Source organism: Bos mutus, chromosome 11 (assembly GCF_027580195.1).
Source record: "Bos mutus isolate GX-2022 chromosome 11, NWIPB_WYAK_1.1, whole genome shotgun sequence".
NCBI lineage: Eukaryota > Metazoa > Chordata > Mammalia > Artiodactyla > Bovidae > Bos > Bos mutus.
In genome coordinates this window covers 30,991,557-31,017,344 of record NC_091627.1, presented here as the reverse complement: position 1 = coordinate 31,017,344, position 25,788 = coordinate 30,991,557, and positions in this window count along the sequence as shown.

The following is a 25,788-nucleotide window of genomic DNA, read 5'->3' as shown; positions in this document are numbered from 1 at the left end:
TTGGGTGTCCCAGGATTTCAGGCTTATGGGAGGCACTGCTAAGCCCCAGCCATATGGCAGCCAAATGAGTCTGAAGTTCCTTAAAGGACAGATTCCTACAGTTAATGCTTAATGGAATCCTGAACTTGTATGGGAAACCAAACAGGCTAACCTCCTAAATTCCAGGTTTCCCTGGCTGGCTCAGGTCTGGCTCATTTGCAGAGAACGATGGCGCCTTCTCTCCCTCCTCGGGGTCAGTGGGTGTTAATACCTGTATTCACAAATGGGGCAGAACACCCCGAGACTTGCAGACTGATTGCTTTCATTAACTTTAATTGGATTCTTTCGCACTTGGAAAGAGAAGTGTAACCAGGGTTTAATTGGAAGAGTATCTCAGACCCTGGGTGATACAGGATTGTAAACATTAAAAGTGCTACAGCTGCGTTGGTGGGAGATGTTGAAATCACTTATGTTGTTTGTAAGGACAGTTCACAGACTTAGGGATGTTGGGAAGCTCTGGGCATGTCAAATTTAAAGATTATTTTTGTGCTTGTCTAGAAAAAAAGTAGTGTGAAAACAGATGTGTGCAAGTGAAGTTATTATATATATATATACACACACAATATTTTTTCAGGTTATTTTCCATTATATTATTACATGATATTAAATATAGTTCTCTATATTATATAGTAAATCCTTGATGCTTATCTATTTTATATAGTTTTTAATCAATTAATTTCATACTCCTAATTTATCCCTTCTGCCCTCCCCTTCCCTTTTGGTAACCTTAAGCTTATTTTCTATGTCTCCATGTCTGTTTCTGTTTTGTGTATAGATTCATTTGCATTATTTTGTAGATTCCACATTATAAGATATATCATAAAATAACTGTCTTTCTCTGTCTGACTTACTTCACTTGGTATGATAGTCTCTAGGCCCATCCATGTAGTTGCAGATGGCATTACTTTACTCTTTTTTATGGCTGAGTAATATTCCATTGCATATGTTTACCACATCTTAAACCAATCACCTGTTGATGAGCATTTGGGTTGTTCACATGTTGAGATATCTTTTTAAGAAGCTTTTTGGGACCCTGGTGTTTAATACACATCTGCTGAACAGGAGAATGCATGGCTTGATTGGTAACCCTAGGGTTTGCTCACCTCTCCATTAGCACGGTGTCACTTAGCATCCACTGCTGGCCTTAAGGAGGTGGCTGCTGGAGAGGTCAGGCCAGCGTTGGCTGGCAGCCTGCCCTGCGAGAGCCCAGAGAGTCCCATAAAATGAATTAGTGCCCAAGCCACTGCCTTAGCCCTCTGTTCCTTTCTCATATGCCTCATCCTGAGCACTGGGCCCCGCACTGAGAAGGCATCTGTCAGCGACATTTGCCTCCCACACTCTGTCTGCATTCTGTATTCTTTCCTAGACTTTCTTTTTTCAGGACCTGCACCCAGGTTCTTTCCTCACTCTGGGGTGACAACGACTGTCCTTTCCTGAGTGTCTGAAGCGTCAGGCAGAAGCGCTAACAGTGGCATTGCTGAGCCCTGTGAGGAGGTGATGGGGTCACTAAATCATTCCATGTGTTATCTCCTTACTGCTTCCTGGTCTAGGAGGTTCTGAGCCTCCTGCACACCCTGGATTAGATTTTCTTTCTAAAAACATTCTTAACTTTTTTGGATTAGATTTTTAAAGAAACATCTGTAGCACATTTTCCCACATTCCCCTCCAGGAGCCCACTTTCATCTCCTTGCTCTCTGGTGGCTCCCCCACTGACCGGGGATGGCTCGCTGGCTGCAAGAGGGCTTGACATTCACCTTCCCGGGTATTGATGAACTTTCCTTCTGGAGGCCAGTGCTCCTTAAGGGTGAAGCACACACACAGGTCCCTGGTGAGGAATCCGCTTCCCTGCCCCCCTCCCCCTAAAGACTGTTCTCTCTGATTTTAAAAATAGCCTTTCCTAATTCACATGAAGAGGTAAAGCATCCTCTCAGAAATTTTGTAAAAGGAGTTAACTGTTTCATCAGGACTCAGAATGGCCGCTCAGAGAGTAGAGCCTAGATAAGAAGGGAGGTCTGGCTTCCTGGGATTAGGGAGAGTTGGTACCTGATGCTCAGCCAGGTTCTGTGGACACAGATGCTGGCTCTCTCTGGGACTTTTCAGACTCAAGAGTGAAAGCAAGTGGACAAATGCCCTGATGTGTACCAGCATCCAGGCTTGATTCCTGGTCCTAGTCTTGGACATCATGTTTGGGGATGGAGGACTTTCACTGTGGTCATTTCATCTGCAATGTTCCAAAGGAAGGTCAGGAGCTAAGTGTGGCTAATGAGCATATGACCTGTGGCTGGTACAAATTGAGACATGCATACACACCAGATTTCTAAGACTTGGTTTACAGAAAGAGTGGGAAATGTCACTTGAATAATTTTTTATGTTGATTGCATGTTGAGATCATATTTTAGATATATTGGGTTAAACAAAACATACTATCTTTTTAAAAAAGTTATTTTTTGACTGCACCCAGTGGCATATGGGATCTTTGTTCCTCAGCCAGGGATTGAACATGTGCCTCTTGCATTGAAAGCATGGAGTCCTAACCATGGGTCCACCAAGGAAGTCCCTAACAAAACATACTATTGAAATTAATTTCCCCTGTTTCACTTAACTTTTTTAAATGTGCATGCTAAGTTGCTTTAGTCCTGTCCGACTCTTTGCCACCCTATGAACTGTAGCCTGCCAGGCTCCTCCAGGCACGAATACTGGAGTGGGTTGCCATGCCCTCCTCCAGAGGATCTTCCCAACCCAGGGATTGAACCCATGTCTCTTACATTTCCTACATTGGCAGGTAGGTTCTTTACCACTAGCACCACTTGGGAAGCCCTTTTTTAGTGTGGTTACTAGAAAATTTGAGAGTTCCTTGGACTGCAAGGAGATCCAACCAGTCCATTCTGAAGGAGATCAGCCCTGGGATTTCTTTGGAAGGAATGATGCTAAAGCTGAAACTCCAGTACTTTGGCCACCTCATGCGAAGAGTTGACTCATTGGAAAAGACTCTGATGATGGGAGGGATCGGGGGCAGGAGGAGAAGGGGACGACAGAGGATGAGATGGCTGGATGGCATCACTGACTTGATGGACCCAAGTCTGAGTGAACTCCGGGAGTTGGTGATGGACAGGGAGGCCTGGCATGCTGTGATTCATGGGGTCGCAAAGAGTTGGACACGACTGAGCGACTGAAATGAACTGAACTGAACACTATGGAATAAAACTAGGTAGAGTTCACAAGCCTGAGCACGTACAAGTAATGCTATTCGCTGTACACTTTGGGGTCTGATTTTGCAACAGCTTCTAGTTTCTTTTTGGGGTGGAATTGATGACTCTCCTGGAAACCTCTGATGAGGTGAAATCTCTCCCTTATGGTTCCAACTTGTTCTTTGTCTTTTACTGCCACGGCTTTGTTCCTCCGTGCTCTGTGTTTGTCTGTGCCAGAAAAGTCGTTTTAAACTTCTTGGTGTCAACAAATATGATTTTTTAGGGATAAATGTATATTTAATTCAAATGCTTGAGTTAGATATTTTATTATTATATATTTTGTTTATAATATTTTATTATATTTGAATTAAATGTTTCATTATTACATTGTTTATAAGCTTGTTATAATTATATACAATTTTTATGCATTTATCCTAATGATACATTGGTTTTTAAAAAAATTTATTTAAAAAAATTTTTGGCTGCACGACACAGCTTGTGGGATCTTAGTTCCCTGACCAGGGATTGAACTCAGGCCATGGCAGTAAAAGTGCTGAGTCCTAACCCCTGAACCACCAGGGAACTCCCTACATTGGTTTTATTAAGGAAAATTAGAAGCAGTTTAAATGTTCATCAGTAAAGGAATGTTAAAAAATGCATTACCAATTCTATGGAATATATCACATAACCATTAAAAAGTAATTAAAAATCTGTGCATTTACATTGCATGTAATTACCAGTAGGCTTCATATTATTTCAGTCAGCTTGTACTTTCTCCTCTTTCACCTGTTTAATGTTTATAATTTTTCACTTGAAGTTTTTCTTTTTTTAATAAAAGTAGACATTATATATATTTAAAAATACATGATGTTTACATATACACTGTGAAATAATTTCTATAGTCAAGCTCATTAACATATTCATCATCTCACAGTTACCTTTTTCTGAGGGTGTGATGAGAGCACATGATCTACTCTCCTAGCAAATTTCCAGCATACAGTACAATGTTCACTATAGTCACTGTGTTATACATTCGATCTCTAGAACTTATTCATCCTACAAAACTGAACCTTTATATTGCTTGACCAATATCTCCCCATTTCCCCCAACTGCTCCCCTTGCCCCTGGTAACCACTATTCCACTCTCTGCTTCTGTGAATTATAATGCTGTATGTTCTTTCTGTGTCTGGCTTTTTTCACTTAGCATAGTGTCCTCCAGGATCGCATACTCTCACAAATGTCAGAATTTTCTTTTTTTTTTTTTTTGAGAGTGAATGTGTGTGTCTGTGTGCAAGTGTATACATGTATATTTTATATATATATATATATGAACATGTGTGTATATGTATATATATATATATATAAAATGGATGCAATATTTTTTACTCATCTGTTGATGGATACTTGAGTTGTTCCTTATCTTGGGTATTGTGAATAATGCTGCAGTGAACGTGGGGATGCACATGTCTCTTTGAGATACTGATTTCATTTCCTTTGGATATATACCCAGAGGTGGAACTGCTGCATCATATAGTAGTTCTATTTTTAATTTTTGAGGAACCTCCATATTATTTTCCATAATGATTGTACAAATTTGCATTCCTGCCAACAGTGCACAAGGATTCTCTTTTGTCCACTTCATTGCTGATCTCTCTTGTCTTTCTGATAACTCCATCCCAACAGGTGTGATGTGATTTCTCAATATAATTTTGATTTGAATTTTCCTGATAATTAGTTATATTGAGCATCTTTTTATGTATTTATTGCCTGTTTGTAACACTTCTTTTGAGAAATGTATACTCAGATCCTTTGCCCATTTTTTTAATTGGGTTAAAATATATGAATTTTGGATATTAACCCTGTGATTTATATGAACATATGTTTGATCATTCAGGTTACCAAAATATATTTTTCATATATATTTGATCTTCTTCCACTGTTCCTATCTCAGAGCTCTCAGAGTCTTTGGGATTTCCTAAATGATGAGAGTGATACAGATTATCTTTTATTATATTAATGAGGTGACTTTTGGAAAAGCAGTTAAGGATGAGGGCTGGTTGCCAGTGGAGCCAACCTTGTGATTGGAGGGTTGGAAATTTCAGCCCTTACTCCCTGACCTGGAAAGAAGAGGACCTGGAGGCTGAATCAACTGCCTATGGCCAATGAGATAAGCAGTCATGACTGTGGAATGAAGCCTCAATAAAACCCAAGAGGACAGGGTCCAGAGACCTTCCAGGTTAGCTAACATGTGGAGATCTGGGGAGAGCGGCTCACCATTTCCCCATAATTTGCCCTAGGCATCTCTTCCAGATGGCAGTTCATGAAGTGTATCCTTTTATAATAAAATGGCAATCTAGAAAGTAAAATGTTTCTCTGACTTCTGAGGTGCTCTAGCAAGTTAATTGAACCCCAGGAGGGAGTTTTAGGAACCTCTGATTTACAGCGAGTTGGTCAGAAGTACAGGTAACCACTTTGACTTTCAACTGGTGTCTGAAGTCCAAGTGAGACAATCCCACTTGTTTGTTTTGCTTTTGTTGCTTGTGTGTTTGGTGTCATATTAAAAAAAAAAAGATCATGGCCAAGACTCACGTCAAGGAGCTTTTTCCTTTTTTCTTCTAGGAGTTTTTTAGTTCCAGGTCATACATTTAAGTATTTAATCTCTGTATATGGTGTAAGATAAGAGTCCAGTTTCATTTGCTTGCATGTGAACATTCAGTCTTCCCCAAATTATTTATTAAAAAATCTATCCTTTTCCAATTGTTTATTTTTTGATGCCTATGTTGAAGATTAGTTGACTGTATGTGTAGGCGTTTATTTCTAGGCTCTAAATCCTGTTTCATTGTCCTGTGTGTCTATTTTTATGCTGGTACTATACTATTTTGATTACTGTAGTTAATTTGAAATCAGTGATACAGTCAACTTTGTTCCTCTTTCTTAAGACTGCTTTGGCTCTTCAGAATCTTTTTTGGTTCTTAATGAATTTTAGGATAGCTTTTGCCCAGGGATCAAAACCAGAGCTCCCACATTCAGGCAGATTCTTTACTGTCTGAGCCACCAGGGAAGTTTCTATCTTTACAAAAATACTGCCGTTTTGACAGTGACTGCATTGAATCTGCCAATTACATTGGTCCTGAGTTTTTCATTTTTGGGAGATTCTAAAATACTGATTAAATCTCCTTATTTGTTGTTGGTTTGTTCAGGCTTTCTACTTTTTCTTGATTTAGTTTGATAGGTTATCTGTTTCCAGGTAGTTATCCCTTTCTTTTAGGTTATCCAACTTGATGTATAACTGTTCTTATAGTGTTTTATGATCCTTTTTACTACTGAGGCAGCTTTTGTAACGTCTCCTCTTTCATTTCTGATTTTCTTTGTCTTCTTTTTTTCTTATTAATTTTAATTGGAGTATAGTTGATTTACAATGTTGTGGTATTTTCAGGCATACAGCAAAGTGAATCAGTTACTCATATACATACATCCACTCTTTTTAGAGGGTACTACATAGTATTTAGCAGAGTTCTCTGTACTATACAATTATTGTTGCTGTTCAGCAGCTAAGTTGTGTCTGATTCTTGTGACCTCATGCACTGTAGCATATCACGCTTCTCTGTCCTCCACTATCTCCTGGAGTTTGCTCAAATTCGTGTCCATTGAGTCAGTGATGCTATCTAACCATCTCATCCTCTGCCGCTGCCTTCTCCTCCTGCACTCAATCTTTCCCCGCATCAGGGTCCTTTCCAGTGAGACAGCTCTTTGCAGCAGGTAGCCAAAAGTATTGGAACTTCAGCTTCAGCAACAGTCCTTCCAATGAATATTCAGGGTTGATTTTCTTTAGGATTGACTTGTTTGGTCTCCTTGCAGTCCAAGGGACTCTCAAGAGTTTTCTCCAGGACCAGTGCTGTACAATAGGTTCTTATTAGTTATCTATTTTGCTTACAGTAGTGTGTATATGTCCATCTCAATCTCTCAATTATTCCCCCTTTCCCCCTTGGGGCTTCCCTGGTAGCTCAGCTGGTAAAGAATCTGCCTGCAATTCAGGAGACCCCGGTTCCATTCCTGGGTGAGGAAGATCCCCTGGAGGACGGCATGGCAATCCACTCCAGTATTCTTGCCTGGAGAATTCCCACGGGTGAAGGAGCATGGTGGGCTGTAGTCCATGGGGACACAAAGAGCTGGACACAAGTGAGGGACTCAGCACCACAGATCCCCTTGGTAACTGTGTTTGTTTTCTGTATCTGTGACTCTATTTTTATTTTGTAAATAGGTTCATGTGTAACACTATTTTTTTTAGATTCCACATTTAAGCAATATCATATGATGTTTGTCTTTGACTTACTTCACTCAGTATGAGTCTGCTTTCTTTTTTCTCAGTCTAGCTAAGGGCTTTCAATTTAGTTTTATTTTTTCAAAAAATGAAATCAGTTTTCTTTATGTTTTCCCTATTGTTTCTCTGTTTTTCTATTTGATTTGTTTCTGCTCTAACTTGTATTATTTCCTTCCTTCTTTCTAAATTTTTTTTGGCACTTAGTAGTTCTTCTTTTTCCAGTTCCTTAAGGTATAAAGTTAGATCATTTATTTAAAACCTTTTCTTTTTTTTTTTTAGATGCATTTTTTTTGTATAAAACTTCCTTAGTACTTTTTTTACTACATTCCATGAGTTTTGGTATGTTTTTTATTTTTTTTGTCTTTATTTATCTCAAGATGTTTAAAAAATTACTTTTGATTTCCTCTTTGACTCAATGGTTATTTAAGAGTGTGTTTCTGTGTATTTAAGCATTTTCCCATTTTCTCGCTGTTATTGATTTCTAGTTTTATTCCACTGTGGTCTGAAAAGGTTGGACTTATTCAATCTCCTTAAACTTCTTAAGACTTGTTTCGTGACTTAACTTATAATTTAGCTTGGAGAATGTTTTGAATGCACTTGAGAAGAATATGTATTCTGCTATTGGGTGGAAAGTTCTTAATATATCTTTTAGGTTCACTCGGTCTGTACTGCTGTGCAAGTCAACTGCTATTTTTTTTTTTAACTGATTTTCTGTCTGGATGTTTTATCTTTTATCGCAAGTAGGTATACATGTTTCCTGCTACTATTGTATTGCTGTCAATTTCTCCCTTTAGATCTGTCAGTATATGTTTTAATATTTAGGTGCTCTGATGTTGGGTGTGTATACATTTGTAATTGTTTGATCTTCCTGTTGAATTGACCTTTTTGTCACTAATGACCTTCTTCATCTCTAGACAGTTTTTGACTTAAAGTCTATTTGTTTTTCTGGCATAGGTAAACCCATCCCTGCTTTCTTTTGGCTACCATTTGCACAGAGTACCTTTTCCATCCCTTCGCTTTTAGCCTATATATGTCTTTAAGTCTTAAGCGGGGCATTTATGGGCAACAAACTGTTAGACTTGCTCTTTTATCTATTCAGCCACTCTAAACCTTTTGATTTGGAGAAGGCAATGGCACCCCACTCCAGTACTCTTGCCTGGAAAATCCCATGGATGGAGGAGCCTGGTAGGTTGCAGTCCATGGGGTCGCAAGGAGTCGGACACGACTGAATGACTTCCCTTTCACTTTTCACTTTCATACATTGGAGAAGGCAATGGCAACCCACTCCAGTGTTCTTGCCTGGAGAATCCCAGGGACGGGGGAGCCTGGTGGGCTGCCGTCTCTGGGGTCGCACAGAGTCGGACACGGCTGAAACAACTTAGCAGCAGCAGCAGCAAAACTTCTGATTAGGGAGCTTAATCCATTTATATGTAAGATAATTATTAATAGATGAGGATTAAACTATTGCTATTTCATTAATAATTTCCTGTTTTGCTCTTTTTCCCCCATTTTTCTTGCCATCATCCTTTGTTATATGATGATATCAGGGTTATATTTGGACTCTGTCATTATTGACTGCTTTTGGTTAGCTCTAGAGACACTAGTCCTGTTCAGGTGGCACTAGCCGAGTTTCCTTTTTTCCAGTAAGTGATCAGTAAAACGCCTATCATAGTGTCTGCTGTATAAGTTAGAAGGGACTTTTGACCCTCTAATTTGCTGAATCTCTTGTTTTGCTGCAGCAGAAACAAAAGTTGTGCAGTTGACCCTGAATTATTTTGGGAGGAGAGTAACTTCCATATTGGGTGGATTTGAAAAGTTTTCTTCCATGGCACAGAAATCATTGACCCAAATACCCTTCCTACCTCCTGGGTGGATGGGACAGGCAGTTGTCACCAAGGTATGTTTGAGGGTAATTCTGACAACCTTCCTATGAAGACCATCTTTGCCATTGATTTTCTGTAAGTATCCCAGAGTCCCACAACATAGGCATTTTTTTCAGTAGAGTTGTGCTTGACAGAGGTCTAAGCTAGAGGAAGTCATGAACACCTTAGTGTGAGTTAGGTTACTGTGTTCTTTTCTCCTTCCAAGGCAACCTTCAGGGGTGTGTGTGTTTGTGTGTGTGTGCACGCGTGTGTGCTTAGTCCCCTCCGACTCTTTGTGATGGCGTGGACTGTAGCCTGCCAGGCTCCTCTGTCCATGGAATTTTCCAGGCAAGCATACTGGAGCAGGTTGCCATTTCCTACTCCAAGGGATTTTCCCAACCCAGGGACTGAACCCACGTCTCCTGCAACTCCTGCATTGGCAGGCGGATTCTTTACCACTGAGCCACCTGGAAAGCCCATACCTTTAGGATACTAAATGCTAAATATTAATAGATAAGAGAACCCTCAATATATAATTAAAAATGAAATAAGCATCCACAGTTAACCATGAAGCAAATATTTAATATAAAAAAATGTAGGAAAACTCTTATTTCCAACCAAATGATTATTTGGATGATTTTCAAAGTATTTCAAATATCAAATTTGTTTGAACATATATTTGGTGCTTCTATTTTGTCAGTGCCTTGATTTTGGCTTAGACTGGCTAAGAGATGTTTTTTCAGGGCTGTGAAGCGTGAAATGGGAGGGGGATTAAGGGAGAGAAATGTCCAGAGGAGACAGTGAGAATTTCACTGATGGTCCCAATATGGAGTCACTGGCCTTGAATTTTAGAACTCTGGGGCTGGGCTTCTGTCCCTGCACAGATAGGGGTCAGGGGAGGCAAATCCCTTGATCTAAGTTTCTATTTCTATGTTGTGTTTTGTGACCTACATTAGAGTACCTGTTACCGATATAGTGCTCATAAAGAGGGCAAATTCTCATAGTTTACCCTAACAACATACTTATTTTAGTGTAAGGAGGAAGAATACAATCTGCAGAGAGCTGGTGATAGAGTCCCCTCTGAAATCCAGAGTTCCTCCTCTGGAAACACTTCCCAGAGCCCCTCCCAGTCTGTCGTGGGTACAAAGAAAGTGTATTCCAAGATACTCTTTGGACAGTGCCTGCCATATGGTGGAGACAGTATGGTTTTGCTGATCAAATGAATGATTTTATCCATGATAGTCTCAAGCCATACACTTCTCAGTCATACATTGGGACTACCAAACCTTTTAATATTAGGTTAAATCTCTTCAAATGATGGTAGAGACTAAACATTTACTTATCTGTTAGATTTTTAGAGTAGCATTCTTCATTCTAAAACCTCAGGGTGCATTCGAATAAAATTACAAATAATTAAAATCTTTTAAAAAACCTTTAGCAAAAATGATATTTTATGGTTAATAAAGCTAGAATATAGGCATGATTATAATGCTATATAATCATGTATGTAATTATTACATAAATAATATATAATCATCCTAATAAACCATGCGATTTCAGCCACTTCTTCACATGAAGCTTCTCTATTTATAGCCCTGATGTGGTTGGCAGGGGGGAAAAGATAGATTTAGGAGAGGCTTGGGGATTAAGCACAGTGTGTAACTTGGAAGGGCCTGTGGTTTACTAATTTAAGAGAATCTTCATTTGAACTGAAGAAGAAAAACTAGCTCTGGGCTCTGGGGACCCCTAAGGGAATCACCTGGACCAAGTGAGCTGGTCCTTCTCCAGCCCCTCACAGCTACCCTGCTTCCCACTTGGGTGCTCATCCTATGGTCCACTGCCCACTCCAGCCACACACAGGAATGCCCTCCTCCTCTCTGTCTTTTCATAGCCAGCTTAGGTCCCTGGAGACCCGCTGCTTTCTGCCCTGTGCTCTCCCATCCCCACATTGCCAGTCACTGAGCCAAGCAAACCAGTCACACATTCTGGTCATATCTGACCCTTTGCCAAATGTCTGTGGATGCCGTTCTTGCTCCTGTTTAACTTGAACTCCCCCAAGGCCAGGTCAGGGGATGGGCTCTTCTCTTTTCTCTATCTCAGCCATCCCCTTGCCTGTCCTAGGTCAAAGAGGGCCTGCTAGGCTAAGCAAGACAGGAGCCATCATCTTAGGATGAAAACACACCTGCTTCAGACAAATTACAAGTTCCTTTGAGCAGTGGTTCTCCCACTTGAGGGTCCATTACAATCATCTGCAGGGCTGGTTAAACACTGCCTTCTCCACCTTCCTCCTCTCCCCACCCCAACCGCCCCCCACTGGATTTCTGATTCAGTGAATCTGAGTCTTCCATCATTTGCACTATCAAATTCATAGTCGATAACAAGTTTCTAGGTGATGCTGGTGAGGGCACTGTACTTTGGTTTAAGGAAAGATCATATGGGCCTGTCATGGTTTTGAGACTGATGGCTTCCAACGTGAAAATGATAGTTATCTCCTATAGCTGTAAGTGCTTTACAAAATGCTTTCTTGTGAATTCTTTCATTCTTTCATTCCAGTCCCCAGGCAAGGGACTGGATTGGTGTTGTTCCATTTCTAATCATAGAGAGGTTGAGTGATGGCCCCCTGCTGACAAGTGGGGACCTGGGGTTTGAGCCCCAGCCTCTTCCCTACACACACCAGTGCCTCCAAGCACTTTCTCTTTGGATGGAATTTGTTCTGTTGGTTTGAATCTTCAGGAACTCTTCATCCATTGATGCAGACGATGGAACAAAATGTTCACTAGCTTCCAGAAGGGCTGATTGCTCCACTAGTTCTGCAATCCCTCATCCCAGGCTCTTTCTTTGATCAATAAAGCATACTCTTCTCACATGGGAGACTGAATCGGGCAGTCATCTGCAAGGTGAAACACCCTGACGTTTGGGCCTGTCTCTGGGGTGGTTAGTAGCAGATGTGATGTCAGGAAAGCAAAGAGGCCTACTGAGTTTTGCTGTTGCTCACTGCCGCTTGACCAGTGACATCTCCCTGACCTCAGGTGCAGGAAGACCAAGAGCTGCCACTCAAATCAGTCCCATGAATCAAGCAGCAGCAGGTTTGTCCTTTAAATCTATACAGCCTATGCCCTCATCCAGGAAGAAGAAGTCCCTGCCGTCTCCATGGGCCTTAGGTCACGGCGGGTACCTGGGAATAGATGAATTACAAGATCACTGTTCATCACAATCCAAACTTCAGTTTCTGTCCTCAGATAAAACCTCTTTCTTCCTAAGTACTGTTCATAAAATCTGTATCCATTTTAGTAGAGAGATAATGTATTTATGACAGATTTCTCTTTTCTGTTAGAACAGAAATGCTGTATCTTGGCAGATTGTTGCCTAGGGATTCCTCCTTATAGCTTTTCCATTGTATCCTCCCTGACTTTTCCATGGAACATTCTGAGGTGTCCAGGAAGCCTCTAGGGTCACAGTCATCTGCCTAAGTCTTCAGCTCCTGGAGCGACACTCAGAAGAAACAGCTGAGATTTTTATGTTTTCTTTTATGGTTCTACTTTGTCTTATTTGGAAAACACCGCTAGTGAAAAGAAGAATGTCTCAGAGACAACTGTATTTTCAACAATGATTCTTATAGCACAGAAAAATCTAATCAGCAGCTTCTGTGTGAAGAGAGCTTAGGTTGAAAATAATTTGAAAAGCGGGAGCCCAGGCTGAGCCTTCTGCTTTGGAGGGGACGTGTGCATTGTTTCCTGGGCATTGATCATTTTTGAGGACTCGGTGGTTTTAATTGTCACGGTCACACTGTCCCGTCTTGCCTTTCATGGTGCAATGGATGCTGAGCTGTGCTGGCTTCGATGATGTCTCTTTTAGGGCTTGTTTATCCTTGGGTCTCTGCAGGGAGCTGATGATCCTTTCACGGGATGCGCATGCCTCCAGGACCGTGGCACAGGATGGACAATCGATGAACTTGTGGTCACTGCTGTCCTGCAGAGGGCGAGACTGGGGTTATTCACAGCTTGGTAATTGGCCCCGATGCTGAGATCTTCATCCTGAGCAAATGCAGGCATCAGGGGGGCAGTTTTAGATCAATGCTGGGGCGCTGAATATACAGGCCCCAGAAAAAATACCAAAATCAAAAATGGATTTCTGTTTAGTGCGCATTGTATATCCTGGTCTGGTTATGAATAATTTAGCCTTCCCCAGGCTGAATAGACTATATTTAGCAAGCCTATTTTGCTTATAATACGTCCTATCCTTTTATGAAGAAGCATAAAGCTTAAGAGAAGTGCTCAGAATTAGGGGTGACTTCATTTGGTGGGAGCAGGCATGTGGAGGTATCTTCACTTGCAGCCCCCAGCTTATCATTCACACCTGGTCTAGCCAAGGGCAGAGGGCTTCAGGCACGTGAAGCTGGCAATGGCCTCAGGAGTGTATCTCTGGATTAGGCAGGAGACAGGGCTACTCTGCCTGTGTCATTGGTGGCTCCCAGCTGGGTCCATCTGTCCAAGAGAGGGGACGTGGCAAGAGTTGTGGGGTGCCAAGAGGTTTTCCTTTCCTTCTGCGTTGTTACTTTCCCAGCAGGAATAGGATGGATTCTCAGGTGAGACAATCAGATGGGACTTTAACAGACTCACTATGCAGAGGTGGAGGCAGGATGAAGGGGACTCACAGGGGATAATGCAGATTCCCAGCGCAGGAACAGTGGGGCTCCTCACCTCTCCCAGGCCTGAAAAAGCAAGGGTGGGAGCGGTTCCTCACCCTTGGGAAGGCAGGGCTGTGTGAACTTCTGTCTAGTGGGAGTTCAGGCTTTGGTTGGTAGTGACTCCGCAGGGAGGGTGCCAGAGGATTGACACCAGAACTGCATTCTCCTCCCTTCTCTCATCTTCTGCGGGTGTTCCCTCACTGATCAAACCCAACAGAAAGCTAGAAGCGAGGCCGTCACTCTTAAAATCCACGTAGGTCAGCCTCCCAGGGAGAGGAGAACAGAGAGTGAAACTGGAGGTGCCAATGGACGATCCCAGAGGCCTCATGACACCTCTCATAATGATGCTCCTGCTGTGGGTCACACTGTGCTGTTTCTATCAGGTACCTCTGTATGTGTGTGTGTGTGTGTGTACACATGCGTGCATGTGCGCACACTCTGCTGCTCAGTTGTGTCTGACTCTTTGCAACCCCACGGACTGTAGCCCACCAGGCTCCTCTGTCCGTGGAATTTTCCACACAAGAATACAGAGCGGGTTGTCATTTCCTCCTCCAGAGGATCTTCCCAAGCCAGGGATGGAAAATATCTTCAGTGTCTCCTGCGTTGGCAGGAAGACTCTTTACCACTGCACCAGCTGGGAAGATACCTGTTAATTTGCAAATATCTAGTCTTGAGAATCGGAGAAGGCAATGGCACCCCACTCCAGTGTTCTTGCCTGGAGAATCCCATGGACGGAGGAGCCTGGTAGGCTGCAGTCCATGGGGTCGCCAAGAGTCGGACATGACTGAAGTGACTTAGCAGCAGCAGCAGCAGCAGTTTTGAGAAATGGAGAAGGCAATGGCACCCCACTCCAGTACTCTTGCCTGGAAAATCCCATGGATGGAGGAGCCTGGTAGGCTGCAGTCCATGGGGTCACAAGGAGTTGGACAAGACTGAGCGACTTCACTTTCCCTTTTCACTTTCATGCATTGGAGAAGGCAATGGCAACCCACTCCAGTGTTCTTGCCTGGAGAATCCCATGGACGGAGGAGCCTGGTAAGCTGCAGTCCATGGGGTCGCGAAGAGTCGGACACGGCTGAAGCAACTTAGCAGCAGCAGTCTTGGAATGTGATGGTCTGGTTGTTGTTGTTGTTCAGTCCAGTGAGCTTTCATATGATAACCTAACCAACATCTCTCTACAACCCCAAACTTGAACCGAGAGGTTCAAGTGAGAATCCCTCAGAAGAGCCCTTCCCAAATCCTGACCCATGGCTTGCTTGCTATCTTTTCTTCAGTCGTATCTGACTCTTTGCAATCCTATGGGCTGTAGCCCGCCAGGCTCCTCTGTCCATGGGATTTCTCAGGCAAGAATATGGAGTGGGTTGCCATTTCCTACTCTAGGGGATCTTCCCGACCCAGGGAATGAATCCATATCTCTTGTGTCTCCAGCATTGGCAGGCAGGTTCTTTACCACTAGCGCCACCTGGGAAGTCCTGTCCTGACCCATGGAATGGTTAGTAAAATAAAATGGTTATTTTAAATCTTTAATTTTTTTTTTGGAGGGGGTGGTTTTATTTTGCAGCAATATCACTAAAACATCTTATACACATCCTGGCAGTATTTCCTTTTAAGTCATTTCCATTTGCAGAATTGAAATTCAGCAGTGAAGTAAAATTTTGGGTAATGAGAGAAAGACATTTGAGGTTTAAAGTAATAAGCTTAACTTTGACCAAGAGTCTGGCTTCCTTCAATAGGTCCTGTGTTTCATACGCTCTTTCCTTCCTCTGGCTATGAACCCATAGATTGTCTTAACCTCCAGGCAAGATGGAAGCCACTTACCTTTCTGTAGCCCAGTGTTCTCATCTGAAAACAGAGGTGCACACACTTCTTGAGTTCCTGTGAGGTAGCTCCAAGAAATCATCTTGCATATTGCCTGCCATATGATTGTGTAGTGATTTATAGAACATGAATCTGAGAACACACTCATTCAACAGACATCATTTATTGAACAATTAATTTGTGAAAACTTATGGTAGGTGCCAGGATTCAGGGAATTCTTGGGAGCAGAGATTGTGTATGCAGGTGTATCTCTTGATTAGTTTATATCCAGTTTCTATACATACAAGGTCTGTTCTGAGAAAGAGGGTAACCAGTCATTGCTTGGAGGAGGAAATTTCATTCATGAATTGAAGCTTCGTCTGACCTCCTGCTGCCAGGAGTACAGGGCACAGAAGGGCCCAGGAGTCCCACATGAGGAAAAATTTAACATTGAGCATAGGGACCAGGAACCTGGGGATGCAGGGTCAGATTGCTAGGGCCCAAATCCAAGATTTTCCACATATTAGCTAATGAGATAATGATTATTATAGCCACTCACCTCATGTGATTATTGTGAGTCTTCAAGCTGAGTGTCAGGCTCATTCTAGTATTTAGTCTGGATTACCCAGCTCTGCTGATAAGGATGATACTGTTATATTATCATTGTCATTACACTTAACATTGAAAACTCAGCCTAGACATACCCAGGCAAGCTCTGGGGCTCGGCTATTGAGGTCTTGAACAGGGGGCATAGGCATTTTGCCCTGTAGACATAGGGGAATTTCCAGCTGGGGAATGACAGGATCAAGTCCCTTCTCCCTCCCTCTTTCCTGCTCTCTCTGCCCTTGCTTTCTCATTTCCTCTTCTCTCCCCTCCTTTAAAATGATGACAGTATGTTCAAGTTGTGCAAATCAGAGGAATAGATCAGAAACAGGAGAATAAATGTGCTTAGCAGACCCAGGAAATCTCCAGGGGACTGGAATTGATTACCCAGCATGTAACATACAAAACCATCATTTTTCTGCACATGGTGAGCAATAGGAGTGAAGTAACCCCCTATTCCAACCCCCCTAATCTGATGGGGTTTTCTCAGTGATGTTATGGAGTCATAGAGGTGACAGTCACAAACTGGGCCACCTCCCAGTGGCCTTTTTCCCTCGAAGGGTTGGTGGCAGAGGAAGATCAGCCCCTTTTCAGTGTGTGCACTTACCTGGTTTAATTTGGAGATAGCAGAGGACAGAGGAGCATGGCATGCTACAGTCCATGGGGCCACAAAGAACTGGATATGACTTAGCAACTGAACAACCACAGTTGCCTGTCTTGGGGGATGCTGGGACCTTGGGAAGCTGTATGAGTGAAAAGATTGATGCTTTATATCAAAGGCTTATAAAATATATCATGTTGCCTTTCCCTATGTGAGGAAGGACCTTTTGACATGGGCTCTGGGTAAACCCCACGTGTTCCCATCCTTGTAGTGATCCTGATACTGGAATTAGCTGGTTTCATTAGAACCAAATTCACTTCAGTTATTTGGAGAACCTCGACTGTAGGACGAGTGCAGGTTAGAGAATGTCTTGCAAGCTCTGAGCTTCAGGATTTTGCTTTGCAGCTCGTTTTAGTTTCAGTTGAGATTGGACATGAGAACTTGGCTTTCATGAGTTCATGTCACTGTGGGGAATGGAGTTACCATTTTGGTTAACTTATTTATCCATCTGGAAGAGTAAGATTCTGATTTTCACTTGCCGCTTATCTTTTTTCATCCTGAAGGTTGAGGTTTATTTGAATAAAGAGATGAAGGCAATATAAACTGCTAGCCTATATGATGTCTTCACATATATTAGAGGAAAGTAGTACCCTTTCATTGCATATGTAGCACTTTAAACTCATGGGTTAGGAGCAACTATGGCCCATTTTTAAGCCCCTGATTATCTCTCAATCAGGGAGAATTTGTGCAGTGCCCAACTTGTACATCCAGATGTGGCAGCCCTGATTGAAGGAAAATACTTAATAATAGGGTGACCCAGTGCTCCAGAAGAATGCCTTAGCCTGGGCATTCTTTCTGATTTAGTAATTTATGGTTAGTGGTTTAGAGCTCCTGAGTTAGTAGGTCTGAGGTAGGAACCCAAGAAATTGGATTTCTAATAAGTTCCTAAGTGATGATGCCCTTGGTTTGGGTACCATATCATGGTACCCAGATTTTCCCTCTTTCGGGCACTAATTACCTGAATTATTCATTAAAACCAAAGATGCTTTCTTATTTAGCAGTGTAGGTTGGTCCCAAATAGTTGGCCTTACTGGAACTTTCTGGAAGAGGGTCCCTCTAGCTCTTTTCTCAGCAGTTCCCTGTCCTCTACAGGTCCACTGATAAATTTGGTGGGTCTGCAGCTTCTGAACCTGCTCAGCCATCAGCATCAGAGAGGGGCTAAACCATTTCTTCTTTTCTAAACCCCTCATAGCCTTCATAATTCTCTCTCAGAATATTTTTTTCTTGGACTCAGATGTTGCCTGCTTGATTTTAATCTAGAAATCTATTTTTTATAGTCTGTGGAAAATATGCTTTGCTATTTTTTTTGTTACCTAAGTGTGAAAAATAAAGCAAAACTTAGTGTACTAGGAAATTATGCAGAGAGAGTTTAATGCTTAGACAATTTAAAGTACATGTGCTCATACACACATATGCACGTATGATGACATAGGCTTTTTCAGAGAAAAAGTGAATAATGAGTGAATGGGCTGGTTGGGCATTTACAGCTGAGCCAGTGAAGTGTAGTCTTGCAGGAGTTTGGTTCTCAGTCTTACAGTGCTCCCTCTGGGTCATCAAAAAGTGAGACTGGGACCCTCATTTTTGGAGCTGTTGGGAGTGTCAAGCTCTTTGGCAGTCTTGGCAATGGGTTTGACCTGCTTTCAGATGTGGATGGCTTTCCCACTGGCACCTTGCAGGACCACAGGGCATTTTTTAAAAGGTTGAGCACCAAGTCACCACATCTCATTAGTGGCAGCAGTTGCTTTATCTATGAGAATAACTGTCCTTCTTAGCTTCTCAATTTGTCACCTGTGTAATGATTTATTACCTTCCAAAGCTCCGGTAATTGTATAATGATGCAAAAATAATGACAAGCCATTCGGATAAACTTTATTACCTGTAGCATCTTATATGGAAACTGCATTCCAGAGTGCTCGATAGGATTACAGAGCACACCCACAGGGTGACAGCTAGCAGGGAGGGCGGCTTCTCAGGCCTGAAAGGAACAGAGAAAAAGAAACAGGACTCAAACTTCCCGAACAGAGGCTGGCAAAAATTGGGTTGGGATGATTTGATTCCATTTAGGGCACATGTTGGAGAAGGCAATGGCACCCCACTCCAGTACTGTTGCCTGGAAAATCCAATGGACAGAGGAGCCTGGTAGGCTGTAGTCCATGGGGTTGCTGAGGGTTGGACACAACTTCACTTTCACTTTCACTTTTCACTGTCATGCATTGGAGAAGGAAATTCAACCCACTCAGTGTTCTTGCCTGGAGAATCCCAGGGACGGGGGAGCCTGGTGGGCTGCTGTCTATGGGGTCGCACAGAGTCGGACACGACTGAAGTGACTTAGCAGTAGCAGCAGCAGGGCACATGTCAAATGGAGCTACCTTCATTTTTATCCCAAGAATGCAGTATTCACTTGACTATTTTAAATTGGGAAAATAGAATTGGCTCTTAAAAAATCTTCAATGAAATATATAGTCAAAGGAATGTATATAAATGGTGTGCAGTTGAACTCCTGTTTTTAGCTTTAACCCCCACCTTTGGCGCTTCTCTTTTTAATCAAATGACTAAGCTTTCAGCTTTCACATGGGCTCAGACATACCTTCTCTTGAGCTGAGTTGTAAGGCACTACACAATATTCCAGTGCTAAGGGCAAAAGGGACTCAAGAAGGCTGACTTATGGAGTAACTTTCAGATTTGCTTCTCATTTTGGAACAATATCTAAAGTTAAAATATCATTCATGTGGAATTGAGAACTGAGATACAAAATCATGATCAAGTGTGGTTGATAAGAGAGTTCTTTTAGTAAATGGAACCTAACTACTTTGGGTCTGTGGTTGGAGGGTTAGGTCTTCAATGATTTTCCTGAACCAAAGAGTAATGAGGCCCCCTGTGTAGCTGACTGTAGAGGCAAAGATAATGGATAAGGGTCCTGTGTTGTCTTCCATCTTCTTCCTGATGATCAGCCAGTGACCCCAGACAATGCCTGTTTCTTTGACAATGGATTCTCTTGGGATTGTACCACGGGACTTGCACCAGGTCTGGGTCCTGAATATTAGGCCTTAAAAGTGAGGAAAAGTCAGGGTTAAATCAGAGAACAGATGTTGCCCATGCTACCTGTGTTCTCTTTTCTCGTCTTCACAGGCTTGTGGTAGGATTATGTTTCCCAGTCTCTCTTGCAGTTAGATGGGAACGTTTGACTTGTTCTGGCCAATAGCATGTAGGCATTTCCAAGATTATAAAGTTATAGTATCTTGTTATAAAATCTCTATGTGTGAGCCTCGTTTCTCTCCCTCCACCACCTGCTACCAGAGAAAGCCAGTGCAAGATGGAAGAACAGTAGATGGAAATGGCCTTGGAAGGTTGGGTTACTTCTTGAAGGAGAGCCCCCTAAGATCCCACTGGGTTGTGATATGAATGAAAAACAAATATTTTTTGTGTTAATACATTGAAATTTCACTGCTGCATGAGGCATATTCCCAGATTTTGAACTCCCCCCAGCCCCCTTTCCCATAGTACTTTCACTCCATCTTCCAAACTTCCAATTTCCACCAAACTATCAACTCACCCAGGGGTCCCCTTTGGAAAAGATCTGATAAACTCACTCAGGGAACTTGTAAAATAAAATTAAAAAAGAAAAAGATCTGGAGTGTGGCCCTTCCTAGAGAGATCTCCACTGTGTGTGTGTGTGTGTGTGTGTGTGTGTGTGTGTGTGTGAGTGAGAGTCTCTCAGTCATGTCTGACTCTTTGCAACCCCATGGACTATAGCCTGCCAGGCTCCTCTGTCCATGGAATTCTCCAGGCAAGAATACTGGAGTGGGTTGCTACATCCTTCTCCAGGGGATCTCCCTGACTCAGGGATCAACCCACATCATAGGCAGATTCTTTACTGTCTGAGCCACCAGGGAAGCCCACCTCTTTGTAGGAACTCCTAAATATTGATGAGCCCATGACCCAGAGACTCATCATGCTGATGATGAGATTTCAGACCCTATGACAGGAGTGTGGAGGAGATTCTGGAAGAAGGCAGTTTAGTGATGGATACCTGAGAGATGACTGCCACCTCCTTTCCAATCTTAGCCCAGGTCCACCAGTGATCACCTCCTCAGAAGCTCCTAATCAGGTAGCATAATGATAAAGAGGACAGATTCTGAAGCCAAACTACTTGGGTTTGAATCTTAGCTCCGTGGCAGAGGGGGCTTTCTGACTTAGGCTTGTGTTTCCTCTTATAGTGTAGAATGGTGATCAGAAGTGGCTACCCAGCCAGGGTCAATATATCTCCATCTTTACTTGCCTCCAGGTGAGTCCATGTGTCTAAGCTTGGATCCTAGAAGGTGGATAAAAGTGATATATGACCCTTGTTGATGATATATGACCCATAACCATGACTCTCCATGTCCACCATCCCCCATCTGCTGGCTGGAGGTGGATGTTCAGAGAAACACTGGATGTCACATGGTGAGGATGGCAAGTGTCACCTCTGTCAGTGGGGTCCTGAATGCCTCTGTGGGGCTGATCATCCACTTCTCCCACCAGTGAGACTTTCCATGTACTTGCCTGTGTGCTCAGTCACCAAGTCGTGTCTGACTCTCTGCGATCCCAGGGACTGTAGCCCCTGGCTCCTCTATTCATGGGATTTCCCAAGCAAGAATACTGGAGTAGGTTGTCATTTCCTTCTCCAGACTTCCCATGAGTAAGATACAAGTTTTTAATATATCAAGGCTGTGAGATTTCAAGGTTTACTGATGACAGCAGCTAGCATTACTTAATGAAGATAATCACTTTTTAACTGTATAATCTTAGGAAATCACTTAACCCATTCTGGCATCAGTTTCTTCATCTACAAATTGGGGGAGAATAAAACTTATTATCTCATAGGGTTGTAATAATGGATAAACAAGATCAATCCACATAAAGCACTTAGGACAGTGTCTGGCCCATAGAACATTCTTGCTAAGCTTATCTATTCTTACTGTTAATTAGAATAAGTAATTGCCGTCTGCCTGAGCTCTATTATGAGAGAAAAAAGATTTTTTTGCTTCAACACAGTTTCCCCTCCTGACTTATGGACACCAGCTGGGACCGAGCTATTAAGGTAAAGCTTTTATGTAACCTGGCTCAAAGAAAATTCAGGTGAGTGGAGGGACTGGGACTGTATGATTGTTTTCTGTGGTCCTAGCTGTCCACAGGCTTGAGACTTGGCTTGTGCCCCTGGCAGTGGGCACAGGAGGTATTCCCACTATGTAAATGTCTGATGGTCAGGCCATGCCAGCCAGGGCCCTGGGTGGACCAGTGGCCTCCATGGGGTAGGATCTGGGCAGTGTGTCCGCAGAGGCCAGGCAGCAGCTTCCCTGGATTCTTCACCTTCTGGCACAGAGACAACAGGGATTTGGTCCTTGCCAAGCTCATTCCTAAAATCAAAGAAGTGAAGCATCCTGCCTTCTCTTAAACAACACTTGTTCCTATGGAGCTCAGCTGTTTCCCTGCCTGCAAGACCATCGAGTGGCCATTTTTTACTTTAGTGACTGAGCCGGGGTGGGAGGACTTCACTTGGACTTTACATCCTGCCCCACTTTTACTCACTGCCAGGCTTCTGTTGGGATGTGTCAGGCACGCCAGGGTGTTTGTAGTAGTCCTCATGGTATTACTGAGCAGAGAGATGCACTCAGGGAAGCCTTCGCTACTTCAACATTTCAGCTCCATCTGTACGGGCTGGGGATTTACTGAGGTCAGCAACGGTCAGATGATCAATAAAGCATTTCAGAGAAAACTCCATTTTTGCCTCCAGCAAATTCCCAGCGTTACTTTGCCTTTGTAAACAACATCTTAAGTGATGCTGATTGTAAATCATCTCCAATGCACCTTTACATCCCTCATGCTATTTGCTCTCCCTAATAATTTTTTTTTTAACGGGAGGCAAGACAGGCTCTTTGTGCCAGAGGAAGCCCAGAGGATTCAGGTGACTGGACGAAGGTTGCCGTGAGTTGGGTGGACACAGATGGATCCCAGTCTCTCAGCTCTGACCTGGGACATTTGCCCCTCACTGGCACAGTCTCCAGCGCTTCAGTTAACTCAGGGCTTGGAGGTGTACCTGACCTGGCTCCGGGCCTCCTGCTTAGCTGATGAGCACTAACCAGTGGGTGGGTTGCAGGCAACCGCAGGTTGTTTAACCTTGTCAGAGCTAAAGGCTCTCTCCACCTGCTGTCTGGGCAGGCTGGCGGGTGATCACATATTCCTCTGGACCTAATTACCTGAGAAGAACAGAACATTTCTTGGAAATTCCTCGAACTCCCCTCTAAGCAGCCTGCCGGCAGATGTACAATGAGGCTGGGTCTTACCCAGAAGGGGAAAATCCAAGTGCCGGTGGATGGTCTGATGAAGCACGACCTGATGCTGATAGGGTGGGGCCAGAATATGGGTTCTGTATGTTTCTCATGAATCCAGAGAGCAGCACCTTCCAACCTGTAAAGTTTGTGCAGTGATGTCAGGGCACCTCCAGATGGGCTGATGGACAGGGGCGGCTGGAGGGCATTGCTCCATGCCTGGGCCAAATGTCTAGTGTGGAAATGAATGGAAGAACACATTGCATTCATGTGTATCCTCAAAACTGGCCTGAAGCATGTAGGGTGCTGCACTAGAGTCCTAGTCCATGACGTATTAGAAGGTGCTGGCACGGAAGGGCTGTGTCCTGGGGTGGCAGTGCTGGGACCCACCTGCGCGCCTGAAATGGCTCTGTCCCTTACCCCAAGCTACCAAGTCCCCTTCTGGAGTAAACAGAGGGGTCTTCTTGTTTAGCAGCACATACATATTCTGGTTTCCCTGGTGGCTCAGATGGTAAAGAATCTGCCTGCACTGTGGGAGACCAAGGTTCATTCCCTGGGTTGGGAAGATCCCCTGGAGGAGGGTGTGGCAACCCACTCCAGAGTTCCCATTCTTGCCTGGGAAATCCCATGGGCAGAGGAGCCTGGCAGGCTACATAGTCCATGGGTTCGCAGAGAGTCAGACGCTACTGAGAGTAACACTTCCCAAGTTCTGGAGCAGATCCAAAGCAAGCAGATGAGAAGGGCTGCTGCAGACCTGCTGGGGATGAGAGGGCAGGTGTGGAAGGCAGTCAGAGAGTAGCCTCTTGACTTACCCTGATCTAGGATTAAGGGTCCGCTCTGATGTCACTTAGGGCTCAGTGTGCCACAGTCAGCTTCTGGGCTGGTGATAGCCAGTTGTTCAATTTTCAGGAATTTGGTGAATTGACTGAGATCTTCCTGATAGTTTCCAGTTGGCTACAGTGGGAATTTTTACATCGAGAAAACTGACCATACTCCACCCAGGTGTGAAACACTCACCAGTGCATCACTCCGCAGGGCGCCCCAGAAGGTGTGTTCTCTTTGTCCCATGCTGACATGCCCAGACTGTACTGTGACTTACACGTTTCCTATCAGTGACTTCCAGGCAACCTCTCTCCAGCTTTGGCATGACCTAAGGGTCTCTTTTCTCTCCGCTCTGACAGGTGTGCAGCAGGCGGCCACGGTGCACCCTGCAGGGTAGGAACTCTGTGTCCCGCCAGCCAGGAGAGAGCTGGTCAACCTTCAGATGACGGCTGCGATTCCTCTTGGTGCTGCTTGTCAGACACACGTGCTGAGCTGCTCTGACCTCCAGCTCCTCTTGTTCTCTCCTCCATCCAGGCCCTGAAGCTGATCACCACCATCTGCTACTTCCTCCTCCTTGTTCTCAGGGTGGACCCTCTGCTGGGTCAGCATACGCTGCCAAGGAGTCCACTGGGCCATGTCAGGAACCAGGACTGGATGCATCTGGGTATCTTTTCTTTTTACTTTAAGGGATCAGCTGATCTAAGGAATGACCCCTAATGGAATGCCATTCTCTTTGGCGAGTGTCATGCCAGCTTCCATTTCTGGGTGCTCACTACGTCCCAGGACCTGTGATGCACCGCTAATGATCTCAGGTGCTTTTCACAATGGCCCCTCAAAACTGGCAGGGCTGCTAGCTCCAGGCCACTGACAAGGAAGGGTCACCCAGCCACGCACCTCGTAAGTGGCAAGAGAGGGATCCAAACACAGGTCGGCTTGGTTTCAAAGCCCTGGCTCCTAACAGCAATTGTGCATTGTCCCTCTGTCCCTGGGACAGGCAAGGGATTTCCATGATGGCCAGGAGTGAAGCACCTGCAGCGTTCAGAAGCATTTAGTAGCCAATGCAGTGGTAGCGCTGGCATAGGACTTTCAGAGGGGTTCACTGTGTTTGCAAACAGACATTGAATAGGAAAAGTATTGGGTTGGTCAGTAAGTTCATTTGATGTGGTGGAAAAACCTGAATCAAGCTTTAAGCCAACCCAATATTATTATCTAGCTATATTGCCTGGTTTTTGAATTACTTGACTAGAGCTGCTGTAACAAAATACTACCAACTGCCTGGCTTAAACAATACAGATTTATTGTTTCATGGTTTCAGAGGCTCAAAGTCCAAGATTAAGTAGTCAGTGGGGTGCACCCTCCTTAGTGATGTGAGGCAGATTCTGTTCCAGGCTTCTGTCCTTGCTTCTGGCAGCCTGCTGGCCATCTTTGCTCTTCCTTGGCTTGTAAAAGTATCACCCAGATCACTGTCTTCACCTTTATATGGCATTCTCCCTGTGGGCT